This window comes from Cryptomeria japonica, chromosome 3 (assembly GCF_030272615.1).
Source record: "Cryptomeria japonica chromosome 3, Sugi_1.0, whole genome shotgun sequence".
NCBI lineage: Eukaryota > Viridiplantae > Streptophyta > Pinopsida > Cupressales > Cupressaceae > Cryptomeria > Cryptomeria japonica.
The window spans coordinates 945,343,094-945,369,329 of NC_081407.1; positions in this window are offsets into that span (position 1 = coordinate 945,343,094).

Consider the following 26,236-nt stretch of genomic DNA (forward strand, 5'->3'; position numbering starts at 1 on the left):
GAGAGGCGACACAAGATCAACAAGAGGTGGAAGTTATCGAGGACAAGAATGCTAGAGATGGAGTGACTATTTAATTTCTATAGTTTTAATTGCTTTCTTAATATTGGCTCTCATGACATTTTTAAAGACTCATTTTTAAAATGGTTGTCTTCAAGAAACCGTTACTTTTATGTTCTTTAAATAGTTGGATGCAGACTAAGTTTAGGATCTTTTGGGCAAACTTTATTTTCTCATAAGAGCAAAAAGACTTTTGTTATTTTCAAGCATTTTCTATTTTTCTTGTTATTCTCAATATAGAAAAGACACCATTGGATTCCAAGTATTCGTAATCTTTGACTTATGGTTTATGGATTTATTTTGCTTATGTTGAATTTTTACCAGTGGATTATCTGATATTGAGATGGTGTTTTTCATTGGTTGTTTTTGAAGAAGTTGAGAAAATACAACTTTAGAGATCCCAAGAACACCTACAAGCAAAATACCTATCACAAGAAAAGAATGGAGGCAAAAAGCAATAATAGCTCTGAAGAAAAAAATTATCATTCAGAGAGGGAATCAATTAAATGAAAAAGTGCAATACAATCCTTATAAAAGGATATTAGCAACCCTAAAGGCGTGCAACCCTAAATATGTGCAACCCTAAAGAAACCCTAAAGGGATAATGAGTATTTCATAATTAGAATAATTACTAAATACCTACAATATTATTAAATACCTAAGTTTAGCTTAAGCGTAGAGTACAATAGACTAATAATTAAATAAATAATTATTAGCTAATACAAGATAACTCTAACACCCCCCCTTAAGATGAACTTAGGGAGTAGCTTAAAAATTAAATGCATGAAGCAAAAAATGCAACTACATGATTAAGGCAAATTTGGGTCCCGACAACAAGGCTTGATGAGGTACCCAATCACAACCAAATCTCTATGAACCAGAGAAATAGAGAAAACCACGTGAGAAAAAACTCTACTCCAAAAAAAGATGGAAACATCAAGAGAAGGACTGAAGAAGCCTCCAAACAAGAATGTTCCAAAAGATAGGAACAAAAGAAGAGCAGAAGAACACCATTGAAGCATGAAGGTGCAAACACTGTCGAAGAATAAATGTCGATCTGAAGAACCTCCACTGAAATAGAAGATGATCAGGTAGAGAAGACCGCAATCTGCATGAGTGCCCTCAAATAACACTACTCGAATTAGATGGCAAACAATTGAACTCGAAGATACATATAGCATAAAACACCAAAGCCTGAAGAGCTGATCCAACAAACCAAGGAAGCATTTGAACAACAGAAGAAACCCCCCCATAATGCGGACAAGGGTGGGACAGTTTCACTGAAAAGGACGGCCAACAAGAACACAATAATGGCTCTGAAGAAGAAGATTATCATTCAGAGAGGGAATCAATTAAAAAGTACAATACAATCCTTATAAAAGACGAATATGCAACCCTAAAGGGATAATATGTATTTAATAATTAGAATAATTATTAAATACCTACCATATTATTAAATGCCTAAGTTTACCTTAAGCGTAGAGTATAATAAACTAATAATTAAATAAATTAAAAAGTACAATACCTGTCACAAGAAAAGATTGGAGGCAAAAACACAATAATGGCCATTAAAATGCTTATTTTTTATTTATTTTTACCCTCTTTATGTTCTAAAAGAGGTTTTTTTATTGTAACTTGGTCATACGGAGGCACTTTTTCAAAAACTTTATATCGTCGGAAAGCTCTTTTCGAGCTCTCTTGAGATGTGGAGGTTTGATGATCTGATTTTTCTTTTTTGATGGTGTTTTTTGCTGTCAAAGCCAAAAGTTCCTTTTTGCACTACGGGAGACATAACTTGAGCATCTGAACTCCGTTTTTTGAAAACTTTATATCGTTAGAAAGATTGTTCTGTGCACTTTCCAGTCATATGAGTTTTATTTTCAGATTCTGCTCCATGTACATTTTATTCAGTTTTTTTGTTTTTCAGCACTTTGGTGAATATCTTGGATGTTTCAAGTCCTAGGATCTCTTTCTTTGAGTGGGATGTATTGTCTTTGACTGTTCTTTCTATATTTCCAGCCTTCTATCTCTTCTGATCATTGTAGACATTTTTTTGTAAGTATTTTATTTATGCAAACACACTGAGATAAAGTGCCACTATACATTGTATACTTGGGATTTTGCACATCTTGTGTCTTATTGTACATGCACTACATTATAAAGTGCCATGGGGGGGTTGATGTCTTCCTTTTTTTGCCATCTATCTTTGTCACGTGAGTGTTCCTTCTGCGACCTTATCCTCATGATGTGTGTCAAGTGAGTGTTCCTTCCATGACACTATGTACTTTCTCTGCATGCAAGTAAAAAACTACAATACAATCAGTATAAAAGGTAATTAACAACCCTAAAGGTGTGCAACCCTAAATATGTGCAACCCTAAAAAAACCTTAAAGTGATAATGTGTATTTAATAATAATATTAAATACCTACAATATTATTAAATGCCTAACTTTAGCTTAAGCATAGATAGCACTTGATAATGTAGTGCATGTACAATAAGACACAAGATGTGCAAGATCCCAAGTATACAATGCATAGTGGCACTTTATCTCAGTGCATTTGTAAAAAAAAAATGCTTACAAAATGATGTATACAAAGATAAGAAGAGACATAAGGCTGGAAATACAGAAAGAACAGCCAAAGACGAGACATCCTACTCAAAGAAAGAGATCCCAGGACCTGAAACATCCAAGATATTCACTAGAGTGCTGAAAACAAAAAAAATGAATAAAATGTACTTGGAGAAGAATATGGAAATAAAAATTATATTAATGGAAAGTGCACAGAACAAGCTTTCCAACGATATAAATTTTTCGAAAAAAGGAGTCCAGAACTTAAGTTATGTCTCCCGAAGTGCAAAAAGGAACTTCTGGCTTTGACAGCAAAAACACCATCAAAAAAGAAAAATTAGAAGATCAAACCTCTAGATCTGAAGAGAGCTCAAAAAGAGCTTTCCGAAGATATAAAGTTTCTGAAAAAGCGCCTCTGTATGACCGAGTTAGGACCAAAAGAAAAAACCCCTCTCTTAGGGCATAAAGAGTGTTAAAAAAAATATTATTATTATTTATTATTTCATTTTTGACGAAATTTTTTGCGACGCATATGCAGGTACAGCTGTACGGATTTTTGTGCCTCGTAAAGCGTGCCAATGAAAAAATCATGGCCCAGATGCCCTTGTTAGCGAAATAGGTCGAATTATATATCAAAATGATTGGAAATGCCCTTCGGAAGCCAATGGCTAGGTCTTTTTTTTTGCCCAAATTGCTGTAAATTTTTTTTGAAATTTTTTATGATAAATTTTTAAAAATTCGTGCCAAAAAAAAGGCAAAACCAAAAAGAAGTCCAAAACCCAAATTTGTCGAAATTTGACAAATTTTATATGGACATGGGGGTTTTTGGGTGTTTTGAGCTCAACTGGGAGGTCCATTTGAAGCCAAAATGATCAGAAACAAAACAACTACCCCAAATCCAATAAAAAAGCTCTGAAAAATCTTGAAACTCTCCTCCAAAAAATCTTCTAAAAAATCAGGAACACGCAACAGTAGATGTAGGCTCTGATACCATGAAGAAGTTGGGAAAATACAACTTCAGAGATCCCAAGAACAACTGCAAGCAAAATACCTGTCACAAGAGAAGAATGGAGGCAAAAAACAATAATGGCTCAGAAGAAAAATATTATCATTCAGAGAGAATCAATTAAATGAAAAAGTACAATACAATCCTTATAAAAGGATATTAGCAACCCTAAAGGTGCGCAACACTAAATATGTGCAACCCTAAAGAAACCCTAAAGGGATAATGAGTATTTCATAATTAGAATAATTATTAAATACCTACAATATTATTAAATGCCTAAGTTTAGCTTAAGCGTAGAGTACAATAGACTAATAATTAGATAAATAATTATTAGCTAATACAAGGTAACTCTAACAGTTTCTATCATTGTGAAATCATTATTTGTGAATGGTGCTTTTGTGGTGATTATTTTACTTCTTAAAAGTTTGAAAAGTTTAAAAATTGATTCATGTTTGGCGTGTGCCTTTCAAAGCTTTTTTGTTAAAAACATTTCCTTTATTTGCTTTCTGGTTAAAAGCAATCTTGATTATAATACTATTTCTTGAATATCTGATGAAGGTAGCTGCCACTTTTTAAAATAAGCAGAGAATCAACTAGTAAATATTTGTTAGAGACTGGTTCAACTGTGGTTACATTTGTCGCCTCTGTGGGTGTGAGAATATAGAGTTAGGTGGTAAATCTGTTAACTAACACTTTAATAACTTTCTATAAAGGAAAACGTTTTTTTTTTAAAGAAAATAATTTTTTACTGAATATATATTATTCATTGTACTATTCAAATAATAGAAATTGCCTTAAAAATAAATTTAAATTGATTTTGTTGAACTTCAAAATTATATTATTTAATTTAAATGGGACACGAGATATTATTTTTAATTTTAGATATTTTTAATTCAATTATAAATTTTATATTTAATGGCTATTTTTAATAAATTTCTTTAGAGAGAATTATTTTTTTCTTTAAAAGGAAATAAATTTTAATTGAGTACACATTAGTTAGTTATTCATTATACTATTCAATTAATAGAAATTGCCTTAAAAAATTTGATTTTGTTGAACTTCAAAATTATACTATCTAATTTAATTGGGACATGCATAGAAATATTATCTTTAATTTTAGATATTTTGTGAAAATATATCTTTAATTTAAGTTTAAATTTTATGTTTGATGGCCACTTTTAATAACTTTCTATAAAAGAAATCAATTTTTTATTAAAAGAAAATAAAAAATCATTGAGTACACATTAATTAGTTATTCATTATACTATTCAATTATTAGAAATTGCTTTAAAAATAGATTATTAACTGATTTTGTTGAACTTTAAAAGTATACTATCTAATTTAATTGGGACATGCTTAGAGGTATTATCTTTAATTTTAGATATTTAATTTTATTTTTTTAATTAAGTTTTAAATTTTATGTTTGATGGATACCTTTAATAACTTCTTATAGAAGAAATTGCTTTTTTTTTTTTCATTGAGTACACATCCGTTAGTTATTCATTATGCTATTCTATTAATGGTACAATTGCCTTAAAAATAGATTATTAATAGATTTTGTTCAATTTCATGTAGAGTAGGAAAAGTGAACTGCTGCGAAAGGTGGTCAAATCTTTTGAGGACTCACTAACCTCCTCTTCGCTCAGAAAAACCTTTGAAGTCCTCAGACCTTTAAGTTAACTTAATGTGATGGAAACAATGACAAAAAGGTAATAACCAGTTGAAATAAAATGATAGAGATGCAAGGAAGAATTAAAAAAGCTTACAAATGTCCAATGAATGAAGTTCCAATGAACCTGGACATAGCAAAAAATAGGATGAAAATGTTGGGTTGTGTTTAAGAGATCAGCCAAAGTTAGACCCTCATTTCGGTGTTTCCACTTTCACTGACAAGCCAAGATAGATTGATGTATAAAATGATAATGTAAGATTAGTAAAAATGAATAACACACAAATGATGTGCTAATGGAGATATGATAATGAAAGATGCAATAAATAAGAGGGAAGAGACTCCATTTCAACACTAGGAAAGTGGAAGTCTATTGGAGTGAATATGAGCACAAGATCCTCCAAAACATGAAGCTACAATAGTGTTGATGGCATGACAAAAAGGTGTGAAGATAATGTAGGAAGACTAGTGATATGTCTACGAAAGAATGAAAGATTGTGTAGAGAGCTTCAAGAATTTTAAAGGATTGATTAGAGAGGCAAAATGAAGCAAAAAGGGCAAGATAAACATGCCAGGAAGGAATCTTGGCATTGGTGGATGTTATGTGACTATTTATCCAAGAGAAGAAAAAGTAATGAAATAACCCTTTTAGAATTAAAAAGGGAGATAAAAATAAAGGATATTATAATCCTTTGGTTTAAATAAATATTAATAGATAATGTTTATGACAAACTCTCTTAAGAGAGAGGAATAATTATAATTATTAAAGGACAACTAAAGGTGATCTTTTCGAAAGGGTGTGGTGGTTTGGAAACTACCCTTGAAAAGGTTATATAAGTCATTTATGTGAGATTTGGGAGGGGGCATGGAGATCACTCAAGGAAGAAGAATAAGGTGGCTTGGTGGGCTATAGGAATGAGAGGAAATATAGGAATTTAGAGGGCATAAAGGAATGAAGCTTAAGGTCATTGGTTGGCATGGACATTGGAGAAGGGGCACACAACATGTGTCCAAATCGGGGTATGATGTACACTTGGGGAGTCTCCTGGCTAGGGCTGTGTTTATTTCATGTCATGGAGGCATGCAAGGTTCCGTCCTCCTAGAGTGCTTACTTGCCGTAAAAGAGCCTAGACCTGTGACTATTCCTTTGAATTGTAGATAATATGGTTGGTTCTATGTAAGTACCAGTTTCCTCCATGCGGTGCCATAGCCATAAAGGATCCAAGGCCACTAGAATCTTCTTGGAGTGAGAATGACTATTCCAAGTGCTCCAGATTAAGATACGTATTGGAAAACCTTGATGCTATAAGATATTGAGAATGCTTTTATATGATTTACCAATAATATGGTTGAATTAAGTGGTTATGTTATTCCATTTATTGTGTTATTACTTTACTTTATAATTATTATCATTTACATATAATTTAATGATAATTACCTTTAATTAATGAACTTTACATTAACATTTAATCTATTAATTCTGCTGCAAATAATTAATTAAGTTTGGTTGAAAAGTGTTATTACATTTGGTAAATAATTAATTAAGTTTGGTTGAAAAGTGCCATTACATTTGGTATCAGAGCCTAATGATCATGCCTTCTTACCTTTGAAATTTTCCTTTATGTTTTGTGTTGGTTAACATATTTGCCTTTCCTTTAATATTTATATGTCTTAAAATAATGACTCATGCATACCCTTCATGAAAAAGAAAATGAACCAACAGTTGGGTGAACCGAGCTTCGGTTTACCCTCTGCATAAGAGTGGAACTCCTCGTAATATTTTCAATGAATTTTTATGCAAATAACTTAGAAAGAGACACACTTTTTACCATAAAGTGAGAAAGGCTTTCACATTCATTTGTCAACACAAAAGAACATTACAAGATGATTATCAATAAATGTAAAGCTCACAGACTTTACTTTTGCACATATCCAATCAATATAAAAAATTATTTCATCAAGTATACTCAATGTAGCATAAATGCTAATTGATTCTCGCTCATGCCTCACAGAACAAGGGGGATCAGAGTCATTTAAACAACAATGTAGCACCTTTTTTTAAATAAAAAGAAAATCAATGAATTCACAGACTTAGAAAGAACTGGTAATGAAATCAAGTATTCCGCACATAAGCATACATCCCAACAGAGATTGCTATATCTTTCAAACACACAGATTTGAAGATCATATCAAAATATCATTCCATTTATGTACCAGAAATGTCTACATTGAAATTCAAATAAAATTAAGTCTATTCCTTTAAATCAAAGTTTTTCGGACCTTAAACAAAGCTTGCTTAATTACATTTATAGCCCCCAGGCCAATAGTTCATTTGAAAAATAACCCTAAACTTTTAAACTCTACCCAGAGTTAAAAGAAACTGTTTGTTTTGAACTGAATAAAACTTAAATGAGCAACGACCACAGACAAGATGATAGCTCATCCATAAACCGGTCATGTCTCCATCATGGAAGAAGCAGCTGTTGATTTGTCCTATTTTGTCGCGGCACCATGCACATTTCGCCACTCCAGATGCACTGTTGAGAAATTCAGGATAACCTGATAGTGCGAGAGTCCAATGTGTAGGATGCACTGCTTCCAAACTTCTTTGTCCATGTTCACCTGCATAAATTTTTCTTTATGCGCTTCCAAGTGATCAAAGCAGACTGTTAGCATCGATTCTATCCTTGCCACTTTTGAAAAGTCATCTATGGTTAGAGACTTCATCTCTTTAACAAGATGCACTCTTTCTTTGAAGATTTTGGCCATATCTTCTGCAGGTTCAATTGTCTGTCCATCCTCCTTCAAGAGTTGTATATCGATGCATTTTAGATCCTTCTACATTGTATCAATCAATTCCTTTAATCCTTTTAGTAATTTGGTAGATTCTTCATGACCTTGCTTAATGATAGAATTTCTCCATTCAACATTCTTCTTTGATATATACAACAGGTTGTCATCCAGGTTTTCTACTGGCTTCTTAGTTAGAAATTTCATAATGCCAAATTTCTGCACATCATTCATCTGTGCCAAGACCGCTACCCATTTGGTTGTTCCTTTTTCCCATGCAATTGCTTCCAATTCTAAATTTTTGCTCACAGTTATGGCGTTGTCATATACCTTGACCAGGCTAGCAATGTAGTCCGTACCCTGCTGCACTATAGAATCAAGCCACTCATCAAATACTTCAGCTATCATGCGGCTTCTCTGGACTTGATCTAACAATTTTTGATTCACTAGTGATTTGGGATCAAAGGAAAATGTCATCTGTGTCAGGGGGTGAGGACTCAAATGATGTATGACGTTGATATACTCTGCCATCTGGGTGACAACTTGTTTCAACTCCTGTTTGTCCTTCTCATATTTCCAGGTCCTCAATATCATTCTCTTTGTGGAGGATTCTAAATGTTTAGCATCTACAACCCTTGAAGCAACTCCCAGGTCGATCTTTTCAACCATAAAATCACTCTCCGTGGCCTTTTCTGGATCTCTATCTGAGATGGGCTTAGCCACTTCCTCTATCCAATGACCCATTTCATCATCAACTTCCATCATTGCCTATGTTTTTGAGCTTCTTGGGTTTAGATATTTTCCCAAGGCATTTACTCACCATATCCTCCATGGGAATTGTAATAGGAACAATGTTACATTTCTTCCCAATTGAAGCTCCAAGCCATTGAGAAGTACTAGAAGTTTCTTTGGGTGGAGGTGTCTGATCATCTGGTGGGTTAACAATAGTCATAGTGTTCATCGGATTTGGATCTTCTTCAGGTTCCTTCTCTGTATCCACATCCTGCACTAGAGGGTTACTCAACACTTGTTGATCCATCGTAACCCGAGTTTCTTCACTTGACTCCAAATCCACAACAATTTGATCCGCCGCTGGTTCTCTGTTCTTTGTTTTGCTCCTTGAGCGAATAACTCAAATTGCTGAAGAACTCAGCGGGGACCTCTTTGATCTTTTGGATTGAACTTCTCCAATAATAGACCTTGTATCACGTGCAACATCAACAAGTTTTTTAGAGGAAGTGGGAATCTAAGTTGTAGCAAGTGAACCAACTGTTAATTCATGAGGAGTGACAATCGACTCATTTCTAAATTTTTGATCTCTTAACCAGTTCTTCATCCTTCTTATGACATTGAAGGACTTGGCTTGAATATTTTCCTCTTCCCTTCTGTCCCAATCAATCTCAGGGATAGGTTTCCCTTGAACCCTTTCATTGAATTCGGGATCCAATACATCTTCCCCTTCCTCTTCTTGTACTCCGGACACATTAATGGGCAACTTCATGGTAATAACCTGCTGTAAAGTGAATCTTGACCATAATCTCCTCCTCACTTTAAATTCATCACAACAGTTTTCCTAGTAATCTTCTAACTGAGGTTCATGGAAGAAATGGTCATCAACATAGAGATTTTCTACAGCATATCCCCTACTATCAAAATTTCGCTCAGCAATGTAGGGCTGCAAATTCATTTTCTTGAACTCTAATTCTAGTCTCAAGGCATCAGATACAAATTTATAACTGTAGTAACCAAGTTCAACCGAGAAGACAACTCCGGATTTATCCTTCATTCCTAACTTTTTGTCAATATGAGCTAACTGTCTGCTTACTTCAATAAGCACATAACTGTCAAAAGCATGTCTAGGTATTTTGAATGGTTCACCCTCAAAACCCCCCACTCGAATGTAAGTAAATCTGGGAAACTGAATGAAATAGCTTCCATATATGCTAATTAGGTCCATGGCCTTGACTGACATTTTTTTTATTAATGTCTCCCTGCAACTCAAAGGCAAGCCTTCCTACGAAAACATCATTCCATCTAGTGAAATGTTTTGCATGTTTTTGTTGTTGCAGGTAAGGGTAATAATCATAAACCTTAATGTCATCTACCCAAGGCTCATTATGCAATAGTTGCCATTCTCTGGTATAGGCCAATATATAGAATAAATATGAGGACATGTAAAAGCTGGACATTCCAACAAAGTTGCTCAAACCCTCATGGAGCCTTTCAATGATAACCTGCACCCAGTCAAGGTATTTCTCACCAGGGAACAACACCTGGATATAAAAGCACATCCAATCTTCCCAATAGAAAGAGTGCGAGTTCCCTTTAAGTCTATTTAACAATATGACAATATCTCGCACCTCTGTGATGAAATTCTCTTTGGTAAAAGGCTTAGGTAACCAAGACCCTCCTTTCTTTGAACCTTCAGAAGCCAATTCCTTGCAATGACACTTCTATATGTGCTTTTCTTCTAAGAGAAAAATGCATATGAGGTTCCAATTGACTAGTCTTTGTATGACTCCTTATGAGGGATTCCCATTGCAACCATCACCGTCTCTCTGTTAATTTCCACTAACAATTCGCCACTACTGGTCCCAATACACTTGCTATCAACATCATATTTGTTCATACATGCTATTACTAGTTCTGGACAAGGAGCAATAGTTGGGAAAGTAACAACTTCAATCAGGCCACTTCTAACTATTCTCTCCATCATCGAATCTACCCCAAAGTTTTTAGCTCTCTCTAAGAAATCTCCCAAGTCAGCTTGGGCCAAAGAGGTGTCACTCAGCTCTAGAAGTATACTAACTAGGCATGATGTGTGACCAAGTTTTGGAAGAGTCGACCTCATAATGGCCGCTTTTACATTTATCAAACAGTTCCTAAACACGACATAATTCTATTCCAAAACAAAAGAGTTTTCCTACACTGACTGACCTTTTGAGCTAGTAACACAGTGAAGGGAAATTATCAAAACTCACCTATTACCACCAGGAAATCTGTGAAACCCTCGGAAGTATGGATTTGAAATTACCTTTGGCATCTTTTTCTCCTTCAAGAATAACAACTACCACTTTCACAATTTTGAGAATTCACATGTTAAGAAATGGAAAACAATTGAGTAACATCTACACATGCCTCATAATGATTCATTCGAATGTGTGAGATAACCAATGATTTCATAGGAACCTAACAACTTTCTTAATACACATCAACTCCGCACAAACGGTTTACGTTTTCATGATTTCTTTCCAAACTTAGAATTTTAAATTATAAGATGCCGAGAATATTCCTTTTTCCGCACCACCTTTAGTGTTATTAATGTCCTCAGGGCCAAACTTGGAATGAACCTTTGAACTTTTCTAACTCGCAAGGAGTTCAATAGTTCAAGTTCAATCCAAAGAAAAACAAAAGAACTCTCAACTTGCGGCTCAACACAACACTGGGAACGAGCGAAGACCCTTAACAAATGTAAAGGAAGACTTTGAACCTTGAACCTTGAACCGATTTAGGAATAGTTCAAAGTTCAAGTTCAAGACCGACTTAACACATTCACACTCACTCGCTTAACAACATTACAAAGCCGCAACCTGCACAAGGGGACTGGTTGAACCTTGGACCTTGAACCAACTCGTACATTCAATCGGTAGGTTCAATGGGGCAGAAAAGGTGAAACATAAAGGAACAAAAGGTGCATGATTAAAGACAGATCAAACCGAATGAGGGAAACAAAATTAAATACACATTATTTTGTTAAAAACAAATAATGGGGTAACATCGGCTCTGACTGGGGACTGAGACTGAAAAGGACTAGGAAAAGAACTTAGAGTCTTTGGTTTCACATGCAAGTGAGATAGGACAAAGGTCTGAACACAACAAACACACATCAAGAAAAAGAAACAACATAGCAAAAACTCATGTACAGAGCAGAAAAAGATCTACTTACAAGTGATACAACTTTAAATCCTACCCATTATAAGACAGGGGCAGTGAAACTCCATTAGGATATTCAAGTTTTAATGACTTAGGACCCAATACCCGCGTGATAGTGAATGGTCCTTTCCATAGAGAATCAAATATCTTATGAGCTCCTTTCGGTTCTCTGCATTTGTCCCAGAGTAAAACTTGATCTCCCAGCATGAATTGTCATGGTTTGGCTCTACGATCAAAATTTTTCTTAACCCTTTCCTGATGAGCAGTGATGTGATCTACCAATTCCTGTCTCTCCTCTTTAATTTTTGAAAGGTACATAATTCTTTTTTTTAGGGCACTTTGAAATAACTCATCTTCTATTACTTTCTGCAACCTAGCGGATGATAATTCCAGAGGTAAGGAGAATTGAGATTCAACTCCATATACCAATTCAAATGGTGTCATACCTATGGCCCTTTTGGGAAAGGTCTTGTCTGTCCATAGTGCTTCATATAACCTTTTATGCCAATCATTTGCATTCTCAATGACCAACTTTCACATTATAGAAATCAGATTCTTATTGCTCGATTCGGCCTAGCCATTTCCTAGGGGATAGTAATTTGAAGAATGAGATAAGTAAATGCCATGATCATAACAAAACAAGGTGAGTTCTTTGGAAGAGAAATTTGGGGCATTATCGGTCACAATTTTTTGGGGTACACCAAATCTAGTCATGACATTTTCTTTCAAGAAGGTACAAATAATTTCTGAAGTGGTCTTCTTGATAGGGGCTGCTTCTACCCACTTTGTAAAATAATCTATAGCTGTGAGGATATGGGTATGACCGACACTTGACAGAGGATTCAATGGACCTACAAAATCTAATCCCCATTGCTTAAAGGGTTCATCTATGATTATCGGTCTTAATGGCAATGCAACTAACTGAGGTCTTCCTGGGAATAATTTGCATTTCTCGTAGCCCGCAACCCATTTATAGGCATCTTTAAACATTCTTGGCTAGTAGCAACAACTCCTGAGGATTTTGAATGCTGTTACAGTGGATGAATAGTGTCCTCCGCATGCCTCATTATGAAAAACTTGTAAAAGTCTCTCCTGCTGTTCTTTGTCATTACACCTTAAGAACGACCCATCCAAACCTTTCTTATATAGGATATCATCAACAATCACATATTTAGCCGCCTTGAATCTCAAATTTCTCTTTTCTTTTGTAATTAAATGCTTAGGGCATTCTCCACAAGTCAAGTAATGAGCCAAATTAGTGAACCATTCATCTTGCAAGCTAACAAGTAAAGTTAGTGGGAGTATGTCTTCCTCTTCCTTGTTTTTAGCTATCAAATGACATAATCCTTTCCCTCGAACTAATTTGGTTTGTCGGATATCTAGATCAAAATCCTGAACCTTTGAAACCCAAGTCGCTGTATTATTCATTCCTACCTCTTGCCAAGTCAAGATACTTTTCACAGTAGTATTTGGTACAAAGACAATTGAATGAGAATGCAGAACATAATACTTGAAATGCTTCACAACTTTAACAACTGCAAAGGCCTTCTTTTCTACCAATGAGTAATTCAGTTCATGCTTTTTGAGCAGAATACTCATGAACGCAATAGGGACTTCTTCATTCAGTTCATTCTTTTCTAGAAGAATACCAAACATTGTGTGTTCGGAAGCATAATAATACATGATAAAATCTTTCTTAAAATCAAGATTTATTAATGTCAGAGCATGAGAAATTGCTTCTTTTACCTCTTCAAAGCCTTTTTTTGCTTCTTCCTTCCACTTGAAAATCTGCTTCTCACTCATCATCCCTACGACGTGTTTAGTAATTTCAGCAAAGTATGGCACGAACCTTCTGAGGAAACTCACTTGCCCAAAGAATGATTTGATACCACTTCTGTCTGATGGCAGACTTAACTGCTGAATGAATTTTATCCGATCGGGGTCTATCTTGATACCATCTTGTGAAACTATATGTCCTAGCAACTTTCCCTCTGTAACACAAAAAACTGACTTCTTCGAGTTGAGAGAAATACCATGGTCTCTGCATCTTTGTAACACAGTCTCCAAATCTCTTAAGTGATTTTTTCTTCTTTTAGAAAAAATTATCAAATCATCAAGATAGATAACTATAGTGTTACCAATGAGGTGACCGAATGAGAGGTTCATTGCCCTTTGAAAAGTTTCTCCCGCATTTATCAAGCCGAAAGGCATTTGATTGTAGGCGAAAGTTCCCCAAGGGGTTGTGAAGGCCGTTTTATGCTGATCTTCTTTTGCTACACTTATCTGGTTATAACCACAGAAACCATCAAGCATCGACATCATCTTTGATCCGACAATAGTTTGGAGAATATGATCCATCGCTGGCAATGGATAATTATCTTTTAAACTAGCCTGATCCAAGTTTCAAAAATCCACACAGATCCTTATTTCTCCATTCTTCTTGCGAACCGGAATGATATTGGCCACCCATGTAGAATGATGAATAGGATAAATGATCCTTGCCTGAAGCATCTTATCTATTTATTTGAAAATAGCATTTGCAACCTTGGTGTTGTAATTTCTTAATTTTTGTCTAAAAGGAGCTACTTCAGGCTTAAGGGGAATATGATGTTGAAACTAACCATTTCTGAAGTCTTTCAAATCCTCATAAGAATAGGCAAAAAAATCTAAATACTTTTGTAGCAGTTTAATAAACAAATGTCTTTCCTTAGGATTGCAACACCTGCCTAAATTGACCATCTTTGGGTTGTTTTCATCACCTAAATTAATATTTTCATATTCTCCTGATGTGTTAGCGGTTTGGGAAACATATTCTTTAACATACTTGTCATTGCGATCAAAGAGGCATTCTAAGGATACAAAGCCTTTTGGAATTCAATTTCCCTTCAATTGAAAAACTTCCTTTTTAAGGCTTTCCCCTGTATTTGGACAAAATTTATTACATTCATTCTCAGAACCTTCAAAGAAAGAGGAGGCAAACATTTCAGAATTTTACAAGAATTGGTTTATGTGTTTATCATTTTAAAACACTTGCCAGAAATTTAAATTGTTAGGTACATTAGGACGATATACAACTTTGATCCTGTAAATGTCTATACCAAAGTCAGGATGTGGGAGCAATAGAGATGCTGACACTGATAAAGAATCTGCTTGGGAATTGTGATCTCTAGGAATAGCTTCAATTGAGAAAGCATCAAAATATTCAATCTCATCCCGAACTCGGTTTCTATAATGTCTAAGCCTTTCATTCTTTACTGAGAAGAGATCTCGTACTTGTTTAACAATCAATTATGCATCACCTTTGGCATGCAACAATTTGATTCCCCTTATCCTAGCTTGCTCTATTCCTAACAACAATGCCTCATATTCTATGGTGTTATTAGTGTTCTTAAATTCTAGTTTGAAAGAAAAGGGTATCTTTTCACCTCATGGGGAAATGAGCACCACTCCAACAACTGATCCATTCGATGCACAACTACCATCAAATTCTATCTCCCATAGGCCTGCAATAGGGTCCACTACATCTTTTGGTGTACCTTTCTTATTATCAGAGAAGACCAAGTAATTACCAAAATCACATTCATGATACAATATTTGTGATTTTGGGTCATCAGAGGGAAAAATGATGTACTTGGAGTTTGGTTCAGGTTGAAGAGCAAATTTTTGTTTACCAATGGGAATTATTGCCTCAGACCAATCCATTTTAATTTCTCATCCCAAATCCTTACAAAAGGTCCTGCTTAATACCATTCCATAACTTGGAGGAATATCAACAACTAGAATAGTCAACTTCACTCTTTTGTTAGGATGTACTGCCAGATCGACCCGCGCATCCTTGATTTGACCTAGTAAGGGAATTTTCTTTGAATCCATTGAATAACATTTACCAAATGTTTTAGTGAGTGAAAGACCTAGTGCTTTAGCAACTGTAGAAGGCATAATATTATCGGAGTCCCCAGAATCAATAATGCAATTATTAAGTTTAACCCCATTGATAAATAAGGACACATAGAATGGCTCGGGCTTTTGGTCAGGTACTGATGGTGATTCAATTGGTTCATTGGCTAATATCTTTAGAATAGTACTAGATAACTTTGTAGACCTAGTATCCTTTTCATCCTGTGAAGACTCAAGGTTAATCAATGATGAGTTGGTGTATTTCAACCGAGTAGTTTCCCCTTGAACATATTTAATCAATTTTTCTAATTCTTTAGGATTCAACCAAAGATATTTAGCAGGAGAAATCTAAATTTTTGATGCTTTACAAAATTCAACAATATCAAAAGAAGAATCAGGGTCAGCACGCTTCAACATCTGAACCTCTTGAACTCTTGAACCATTCTCTAAGTTCCGGTTCAAGGGTTATTTACCTTTAGCTACAGTTTAGGGAAAGGTTGTGGTACCTATATTTTTAGATTAACGCTGGCCTCTAGTGAGGATGGCACAAGAAGGATCTCCAAGGGTTACCAATATATCACCTCCTCTGTCCGAATCTGATTCATACTCCAAGAAGTGTATTCCAGAGTCGCCATGTTGCCCATGGACTTCTTCTAGACCAAATTCACTTATGGCCTCTCTTGTATTTATCATTTGTGCATACTACACCATCTTTGGACAAAAATTACCATCATGATCATCAGTGAGATGAAAGACACACATATTCCCCTTATCTGGTGGAGCTTCAATAGCTAATATTTTTTGAGCCGGAGGCAATTGTAAGGCTTTATTCCCAATTCCCATAGACTGATTTGTAATCCTCCTTGGTATGTATCGATAAGGCTATGAATAAGACATACTATCTTGGGTAACTATCTTTTGAGTGTTATTACAACATTCATCAGTCTTTGAATTACAGGATTTGATGAGATAGATGTTTGAGAATTAGCCACCTGCACTTCTCTCTTCCATTTTCCCATAGTAATCAAGTCATCTTCTAACTCAATAGCAAGTGTTTTAAAATCATTTAGAGTTGCAACTCTCTGTCTATGAATCAAGAAACCAATTTATGAGGGCATAGAGTTAATAAAGAAACATTTCAAATTATCATCTGAAGGTTTCTGATTTCCAGGAATTTTATGAACAATTTTATCAAACCTAGCCACAAAATCTCTAATAGATTCAGGAATCTCTTTTTTTAATTGAGCTAATTGGGCCAAAAGGGAATGCTCATCTTCTGCTACTTTGATCCTATCTTTAAATGTAGTTTTCAAATCTTGCCAGTTTGTTGTTACACTGTTTGGCAAATGATAAAACCAATCTGTAGCGGCTTCAGTTAATGTTTGTACAAACAACCTTACTGCAACATCTTCATGCTGGACAAACATTATACCACATGCAACATTAAATGTATTCAAATGTTCATCAATTGCGACCTTTCCATCATCACTGAATTTAGGTAAATGATCCCTCGCTCCTTTAGGTAAAGCATTCAAATTCAGATCAAGGTTCAATGGACCTACTGTGCCCCCCAAAGGATTATTGGCTGCCATCGGAAGAATGATATAAAGAGGTGTTGGGTTAATTAAATTGGGTAAGGTAACACCATGCAAGGTTAAGGCTTGACAAATGGAAGACACAAGAAATGGAGGGGATGGAGAAGGAGGCCTACTCTTTGCCCGTCTCTTAGGTGAAAAGGACACTTGAAAATTTAGGTTTTACAATTCTTGAAAAACAGAGTCAACTATTCCTTCACACCTCTGAGACCTAGTGTATCTTCTTGGCTCTAGCCTGTTCACAATGCAAAAGGTTTAATAGAACTGGATAGACTCTTAAAAGTTCACAAGACAATTCTTTGTATCCTGTAACCAAACAACCAATCTTATTATTTGACTCCCCAGCAGAGTCGCCAAAAATCTATTGGTTAATAGATTTGACTTTCCTTTAATATTATATGTCTTAAAATAATGACTCATGCATACCCTTCATGAAAAAGAAAATGAACCAACAGTTGGGTGAACTGAGCTTCGGTTTACCCTCTGCATAAGAGTGCAACTCCTCGTAATATTTTCAATGAATTTTTATGCAAATAACTCAAAAAGAGACATAGTTTTTACCAGAAAGCGAGAAAGGCTTTCACATTCATTTGTCAACACAAAAGAACGCTACAAGATGATTATCAATAAATGTAAAGCTCACAGACTTGATTTATGCACATATCCAATTAATATAAAAAATTATGCCACCAAGTATACTCAATGTAGCATAAATGCTGATTGATTCTTGCTCATGCCTCACAGGACAAGGGGGATCAAAGTCATTTAAACAACAATGTAGCACCTTTTTTTAAACAAAAAGAAAATCAATGAATTCACAGACTTAGAAAAAACTGGCAATGAAATAAAGTATTCTCTGGTACAAGCCAATATATAGAATAAATATGAGGACATGTAAAAGCTGGACATTCCAACAAATTTGCTCAAACCCTCATGGAGCCTTTTAGCAATAACTTGTGCCCAGTCAAGGTATTTCTCACCAACTAACAAAACCTTGATATAAAAGTACATCTAATCTTCCCAATAGAGAGAGTGTGAGTTCCCTTTAAGTCTACTTAACAATATGACAATATCTCGCACCTCTGTGATGAAATGCTCTCTGGTAAGAGGCTTAGGTAACCGAGACTTCCCTTTTTGAACCTTCAGAAGCCAATTCCTTGCAATGACGCTTCTATATGTGCTTTTTTTCTCAAATAAAAATGCATATGAGGTTCCAGTTGACCAGTCTTCGTACAACTCCTTATGAGGGATTCCCATTGTAGCCATCACCTTCTCTCTATTAATTTCCACTAACAATTCACCATTGCTGGTCCTAATGCACCTGCTATCAGCATCATATCTGTTCATACATGCTATTACTAGATCTGGACAAGGAGTGACAATTGGGAAAGCAACAACTTCAATTAGGCCACTTCTAACTATTCTCTCCATCATTGAATATGCTCTAGAGTTTTTAGCTCTTTCTAAGAAATCTCCCAAGTCAGCTTGGGCCAAAGAGGTGTCACTCAACTCTGGAAATATACTAATTAGGCATGATGTGCGACCAAGTTTTGGAAGAGTCAAACTCATAATGGCCGCTTTTACATTTATCAAACAGTTCTTAAACAAGACAAAATTCTATTCCAAAACAAAAGAATTTTCCTACACTGATTGACCTTCTGAGCTAGTAACATAGCGAAGGGAAATTATCAAAACTCACTTGTTACCACCATGAAATCTATGAAACCCTCAGAAGTATGGAGTTGAAATTACCTTCGACGTCTTTTTCTCCTTGAACAATAACATCTACTACTTTCACAATTTTGAGAATTCACATGTTAAGAAACAGAAAACAACTGAGTAACATCTACACACGCCTCATAATGATTCATTCGAACGTGTGAGATAACCAATGATTTGATAGGAACTTGACAACTTTCTTAATTACACATCAACTCCGAACAAACGGTTTACATTTTCATGGTTTCTTTCCAAATTTTAAAATTTAAATTATAAGATGCCGAGAATATTCCTTTTGTTGTGCCACCTTTAGTGTTATTAATGTCCTCGGGGCCAAACTTGGAATGAAACTTTGAACTTTGAACTAACTCGCAAGGAGTTTAATGGTTCAAGTTCAATCCAAATAAAAAAAAAGAACTCTCAACTTGCAGCTCAACACAACACCGGGAATGAGCGAAGACCCTTAACAAACATAAAGGAAGACTTTGAACCTTGAAACTTAAACCGATTTAGGAATGGTTCAAAGTTCAAGTTCAAGACCGACTTAACACATTCACACTTGCTCGCTTAACAATATTACAAAGCCGTGACCCGCGCAAGGGGACCAGTTGAACCTTGAACAAACTCGTAGGTTCAATGGGGCAGAAAAGGTGAAACAAAAAGGAACAAAAGGTGCATGATTAAAGACGGATCAAACCGAATAAGGGAAACAAAATTAAATACACATTATTTTTTTCAAAACAAATAATGGGGTAACATTTTGAAATTTCATTTTAACTAGTCCTAAATTTTTTTTCCTAGTATATATCTAGCATTATTGTCCTATCTTTGGAATTACAAGACTTGGTTATATAAGACCTAGATTATAACTTTTATCCAAATGTTACTTTTTGTTTTTAATTTTTCTCATTGGTAATTGTTTCTTTTTTCAACATAAACTTTAAACATTAGGGAGTTAAAGGATGTGATTCAGTTTAGAGGACAAGATTGTAAGTGTAATATAATATTAATAATCTAGATTGAGTATGTTATAAGCTAGAAGATATATGATTTAATATTCAATTCATACTTGATGTTAAAAAATATATTGAATTAAGAAAAGTTATATTCACATAAAAAGAAGTATAATTATTTTTAAATTAATTATATTTTAATTTTTTTTTAAGAAATGTAACAATAAAATTTGGCTACCAATATAGTAATTATTCTAGAGTGATATTTGATGGACAATATGGAAATATGAAGACCGAGAAAAATAATATGATGGCACCATCTCCTAGAGTATATACAAGCTCTACTGGTATAGTGATAACATTGAACAAACCGATTAAATGAGAATAGATAAAATGATGTTACATAGTTGTTGTTGGATTTATTCACATCTATAGTTGTCACACTTGAATAAACTTGATGTCCCTCAATTTCATGGACAAATGGACAAAGGCCAATCGGTTAAGTATGTGTCATTTAGAACTTTAGAGATTTGGAAATTCATTTCATATTCAATAGTTACGACAATAGTTGGAAACAACCACTCCTCAAGTTTGAGGCACATTTAAGAATGTGGATACAAATGATTAACAAAATCAAAGGCAAATTCATAAGCATCAAGGGTAGGTAAAATCTCCAATTCTGCATCACCCATATTGAAAGTCTCCATTCCAAGGGTATGAGAACCAAAAGATAATAGTGTTTATTATTGAATCATCTTTGGCATGTAGTTGTTTTTTTTAGTAATATGAATTCATCTTATTAACGTGAGCAGTAGGCAATTGTTTTATCAATTTTAATTCGAGTTCCCATTTGAGAATACCTTTTTAGCCAAAATGAAATGGAAGTCTTATCAAAGTATGATTGCTTGTTTAGAACTATGATTCTTCAGCTGTTTTAGAATAAATTATTCAAATTTTGTCAGGTTTAGTAATTCATGTAAAGTGGTTGCTATTGTAAAAATAATGAACAGGTTGCTTCATCTTGAATGATTTTGTGTTATTTAAAAATGGTTGTATATTGGTATAAGTAATTAGTATTTTCCATGAAATGTCAAAGGCAATCTAAGAAGAGGTTCAACTTTATTCATTTCCAACAATTAAAGAGCTTATTTGCTATTTTTTATTTTTCTCCTAACATGATATGCTCAAGAAGTAAACACATGTAGCACATTGTTATCATAGGAATGTAAGATGACAAGGAAAAATTCATATGAGCAATCCAAATTCACGTGCTTATATTCTAGTTATCAAGTAGTGCCTTAAATATAGCTTGTCTCATTTAGTCATTTAAGTCTCTTTCCAAATTTAGATTTCACCAACTAAAATTCATAGTTAGTAAGCCATTGTAGCTAGTGTTCTTCACTATTATTATTCTCTAAAAAATGGATGCAAGGTTCACCATTGTTGAAGCTTATATATATAGATATCGTCTTAACCACTTGTCAAGGTCGTTTAGAAAGATAAATTTGATATATCATTTTTATGATAATAGTGATTAGAATATCCTTGGGAATCTCAAGAAATGTAGTAGCCTTGTAATGAGAGAAATGTTATGATTTGATGATCTGGATTTGCATAAGATTAAAAAAAAAACATACATATTTCTTTGTGACTCCCTCCATAACTTGAGTTAATATATGTGAAGTTTAATATTGTCACCTTTACCATAATGTCCCCCCATAAGCTTATGTTTGATTGAAGCAATTAGAATGATACTTTTAAATTTAATTTTAAGTTACATGTTAAAAATATAGATACCAAAGAAAATAGAGTGCATGGTAAGACAAATTGATGAAGTTGAAATATATGAGATAAAGAATAACTATAAATTTGGGATATACTTATAAGAAATATGTGTATATAGAGTTCTCATCATAATTTTGATTGGCAAAATGATTCTCTTGAAATTATTTATTAATATAAAATAAATAAATAAAGGTAAATAGATCTATGAGTTAAAATAAGAAAATAATGTAGATGAACTAAAATAAAATAGAAATATTATGAAGTATAAATACTCAATGTTGGCATCTTCAATTATTGATTATGTATTTGTTTGAGTTGTGATCTAGATATATTTCATGCTACTGAGGACATCAACTAAACTATAGGGGGGGAATTGTTGTGTGACTTTTTCTCCAAGAGAAGATAAAGTAATGAAATAACCCTTTTAGAATTAAAAAAGGGAGATAAAGATAAAGGATCTTATAATCCTTTGGTTTAAATAAATATTAATAAATAATGTTCATGACAAACTCTCTTAAGGGAGAGAGGAATAATTATAATTATTAAAGGACAACTAAAGGTGACCTTTTCGAAAGGGTGTGATGGTTTGGAAACTAACCTTGAAAAGGTTATATAAGTCATTTATGTGAGACTTGGGAGGGGGCATGGAGATCACTCAAGGAAGAGGAAGAAGGTGGCTTGGTGGGCTATGGGCATGGGAGGAAATATAGGAATTTAGAGGGTACGAAGGAATGAAGGTTAAGGTCATTGGTTTGCATGGGCATTGGAGAAGGGGTACACAATGTGTGTCCAACTTGGGGTATGGTGTACACTTGAGAGTGGCTTGGCTAGGGCTATGTTTATTTCGTGCCGTGGAGGCATGTGAGGTTCTGTGTAAGAACCTGTCCTCCTAGAGTGCTTACTTGCCGTAAAAGAGCCTAGACTTGTGACTATTCCTTTGAATTGTAGATAATATGGTTGGTTCTATGTAAGAACTAGTTTCCTCCATGGGGTATCATAGCCATAAAGGATCCAAGGCCACTAGAATCTTCTTAGAGTGAGAATGGCTACTCCAAGTGCTCAAGATTAAGATAAGTATTAGAAAACCTTGATGCTATAAGATATTGAGAATGCTTTATATATGATTTGCCAATAATATGGTTGAATTAAGTGGTTATGTTATTCCATTTTTTGTGTTATTAATTTACTTTGTAATTATTATCATTTACATATAATTTAATGATAATTACCTTTAATTAATGAACTTTACATTAACATTTAATCTATTAATTCCGCTGCAAATAATTAATTAAGTTTGGTTGAAAAGTGTCATTACATTTGGTAAATAATTAATTAAGTTTGGTTGAAAAGTGCCATTATAGTGGATGTAGAAGGAGGCATTACATTACCAAAAATAGCAGGTGTAATGCTCTAGCAATCACCATCAAACTGCATTTTTACGGGATGATAGCACAAGGTGCAAACGTCTTCACGACACTTAGGTGTCCCCAAGTCAGATAGTAAACACAATCAAGAAAGAGGACAAAAAGGGATGACAAGACAAACCAATCAAGTGGGTGAGGTAGAAACCAAGGGAATATCTCCAATTCATTTTAAAGTGGAGGCACTTATGTGATGTGGAATTGCACGGGGTGCAATTTACAATGTTACACTTCAAGATTATACCAACTAAATCATTTTTTCTTTAAAAGAAATTAAAAAATTAATGAGTATATATTAGTTAATTATTCATTATACTATTCAATTAATAGAAACTGATCTAAAAATAGATAATTAACTATTTTTTGAACTTCAAAATTATATAATTTAATTTAATTGGGACATGCATAAATATGTTATATTTAATTTTAGATATTGTAAAATAACATTTTATTTTATTTTTTGATAAAAGTGGACAGGCCACTAAACTTATATTTTATTAATTTCTTAATTTGAAAATACAAACGGGTTCAAAGGGCATACCGACAGGAAAGAACCCACAAGAAAACCTCTGGTTCTGGCCCAAAAAAGAAAAAATAAATTAAAAAACCCCATACACCCAAATACATATCTGATTTTGATCACCCTCCCGTTACATAGCTTACCAGGATATACCTGTCATTATCCAAAAAAAACCCCATAAACCAATTACATACTTGATATTAAACACCCTCACATTACATGGCTTTTCGAAGATACATATCAATTATCCATATGACCCAAAAAATTATGAGGAGTAGACTGTGGAGGAGGAACACAACCACAAGGCTTCCAAGCTTGTCGAAAATATATATCAACCTATCTAAAATAACATATTTTCATTGAGTACACACTAGTTATTTTTTCATTATAATATTCAATTAATAGTAATTGCTTTAAAAATAAAATATTAATTGATTTTGTTTAACTTTAAAATTATACTTTTTAATTAAATTGAGACATGCATAGAGAGATTATCTTTAATTTTAGATATTTTGAAAAAAACATAATTTGAATTTAATTTTAAATATTATGTTCGATGGCTATCTTTAATACCTTTCTATAAATGAAATTGCTTTTCCTTTGAAAGTAAATAAATTAAAGTTAATTAGGGCTAGAGTTAAGATCAAGGTTAGGTTTTAATTAAGGTTACCTTGTTAGTATTAGGGTTGTATTTAACATGTTAGAATTAAGCACAGTACCAGATTCACCAACACGAGCACCAGTCGTTGAAGAAGCAGTAGAGACAGTACCAACAGCATAAGAGGAAGGGATGGCTAGAGCAGAGACAAGGGCAAAGACAGGGGCTTGCGCTACAGTAGCATATCCAGCCGCAACAGATCCAAGAAAAGTAGACGACCCAGCAGCATCAGTGACAGAGGAAGCAACTATAGCACGTACATGCAGTTGAACCATTGATCCAGCACCACCTGCACCACTTGGGTTTGCTGCAGCACCACCTTTTAACCCTACTATTTGAAGGGGTTTCATTTCCAGATAGAGATCCAGTGCCAAATCCTGATCGAGACCCAGCCCTAGTTTCTGCTGTTCGTGATAGAGAAGAAGATCCAGATCCAAAGAATTATTTAGAATTAAAATTAAAATTAGGGTTAGTGTTAAGGTTAGGATTAAAATTAGGGCTATGACCCTAATCATAATATTATATCCCAATCCTAACACTAACTCCAACCCTCATTATTTTGAAGCCTTGCATTTGTTTGGTTAGGATAATACTTTGAGTTAAATTAGGGTTAGGGTTCAAGTTAGTGATAAGGTTTAATTAGGGGTTTCGATTAAAGTTAGGCTTAGTGTTTAGTTAGTGTTAGGGTTTTAGGATAAATCAGGTAATCAAGATCAAGGTTATGTTTAGGTTTAGGGTCACAATTTGATTAGGGTTAGGTTAAGATTCTAGGATAAAGCTTGGTTCAGGGTCACATTTAGGGTTGAGGTTAGTGATGGTTCATTTAGAGTTAAGGTTAAGGTTAGGGTTCAATTAGGGTTAGGGTTAGCATTACATTTGTTAAACTTGTTACCCATGAGATTTGATTAATGCCTTACATCATTAGGTTAGGGTTGGCGTTAGTGATAGAGTAAAGTCTAGGATCAAAGTTACAATTAGCATTAAGGTTAAACTAGGGTTTGAGTTCAGGTTTAATTAAGATTAAAATTAGAATAAGGGTTGCCATTACAATCAGGGATAGTGTTAGGGTTAAGGATAGGTTAGGACTAAGGTTAAATAGGGTTAGCTATCAATTAGGATTATAGAAGAAATCTTTGAGTTAGGGTTAGGCTAAGGGTTAGGGTTATATTAGGAATAAAATTTTAATAACATTAAGGTTAATATTAGATTAGGGTTAAGGTTAAGGTTAGGGTTAGGATTCAATTATGATTAGGGAACTAATGTTAGATTAGAGTTCAATAAGGGGAAATTTTTTTAGTTATAATTGGGGTTGAATTAGGGCTATGATTAATGTTTAATAAGGGTTATAGCTAAAATTAGTGTTAGGGTTAAATTGGGGTTAGGATTAATGCTAGGCTAGGGTTTGAATAAGGTTAGCATTAGGGTTAAATAGGGTTGAATCCAATGTTAGACTAGGGTTAGAATTATTTTTAGAGATAGGATTAGGATTACAGTTAAATTAGGGCAAGGTTTCAATAAGGGTAAGGGCTAAGATTAAGATCAATGTTCAACTTGAGTTGTGACTCAATAAGTATTAAAGTTAGTGTTCATTTAAATTAGGATTAACATTCAATTAAGTTTATTGATAAAGTTTATTATGGTTAGGGTTTAATTAGTGTTAGAG